This window comes from Palaemon carinicauda, chromosome 9, assembly GCF_036898095.1.
Source record: "Palaemon carinicauda isolate YSFRI2023 chromosome 9, ASM3689809v2, whole genome shotgun sequence".
Lineage (NCBI taxonomy): Eukaryota > Metazoa > Arthropoda > Malacostraca > Decapoda > Palaemonidae > Palaemon > Palaemon carinicauda.
In genome coordinates, this window is record NC_090733.1 from 121,536,835 (window position 1) to 121,538,265 (window position 1,431).

General features: G+C 33.7%; 1 non-coding gene across 1 annotated transcript; it reads left to right on the forward strand.

The window, feature by feature from the left end:
• The first annotated feature begins 921 nt into the window (after nucleotides 1-921).
• Nucleotides 922-993, forward strand: TRNAW-CCA (transfer RNA tryptophan (anticodon CCA)). The gene has a single exon. It is a non-coding gene; the product is annotated as a tRNA-Trp (tRNA).
• Nucleotides 994-1,431: the final 438 nt, after the last annotated feature.

Genomic DNA, 1,431 nt, shown 5'->3' on the forward strand with positions numbered 1-1,431 from the left:
TATTAGAATGTGTTTTTAAAAGTAATAACACACTGGTAATGTTTCGTACACAGTAAATGCTTAGACAAGAATTTAGAAATGTCCGTCTTTTTTTAGTAATGGTTGTAATGGCTATAATAAGAATCAAAATATATATTCTTCACAGAACCTATTTAACCAGAATAGTTTCCTTCTTAGCTGTGTACATGCTCAGCTTCAAGACCACTACTTTAGACTAAATGAGAGAGAGAGAGAGAGAGAGAGAGAGAGAGAGAGAGAGAGAGAGAGAGACTTATTACGGAAATCTAGATTTTTTCCCCTCATATAGATTTTATGGGCGAGTTTTTTTCCCAGTTATTAATAGGTAGGAGCGGGAAATATATGATTACTGAGAAGAATGTGGGAAGCTTTTGAAAGTGGATTATAAAGGGTTATTTTTTATTAGCTTTCCGTAGATTAGATCCATATATTGAAATCGTATGAATATACACCGTAGGGTTTTCTTTATTTCTAGTATGGATGTTTGTGAATAATGATGAGTCTGCATTAAGGCAAGTTATTATATAGCGTGATAAGTACATTGAATTTATCAATGAAGGACATTTTTCTAGCACGTAATAGTGTATAAATACTTCCAGTAGCTTTATTTTCCCCTCCTGACGTGATGTTATTACACAAACATTGCAAGAAAAGGTGTTCTCTGTTGACTATGCCATGTTTCTATTTTGTATTTTAATATCTATTTTGAAATTAGTTGATCCATTCAAAGCACGATTTGACATAAAAATTATCTTAATCAGTATATATTTTAATTAGATTTATTCGAATATACATTTTCACAGAAATTACTTGATCACCTTTTTATAACTTTTTTTTTTTTATTCATTACGTAAACACATTTTTTCTCTTTATCTTGATAGTAGCGTCTCGAGAAATGGCAGCGGCCTCGTGGCGCAATGGTAGCGCGTCTGACTCCAGATCAGAAGGCTGGGTGTTCGAGTCACTCCGGGGTCAAGTAAACAGTGATTTTAGTTGAGTTAGGTTTATTCTTTCGAAACCTCTGGTTGACTGAAAGTCCTTTTAGATGTTCGTCAAGGAGGTTGTTCCCGCTTGCCTAAAGTTTTTATCGTTTTTATTATTGTGTTTAACCTGCATTTCATGTTTAAGAAGACTCTCTCTCTCTCTCTCTCTCTCTCTCTCTCTCTCTCTCTCTCTCTCTCCATTTCACATCTTATAAGCAAATGAAAGGATAGGCTATGCGAATCAACCGTCTTTAGTTTCAACAGTGATCTGAAGTGAAAAATGAAAATGGTAAATAGATATTTGATCGTGCTGATATTTCTCAACGTTATTGAGGATACCATTGTTATATAGATCCACTAAATCCTCTTACCTGTTATGTATTTTTACTTTAACATTATATGCGCTATGGGTATTAAGAGTAATGTTGTA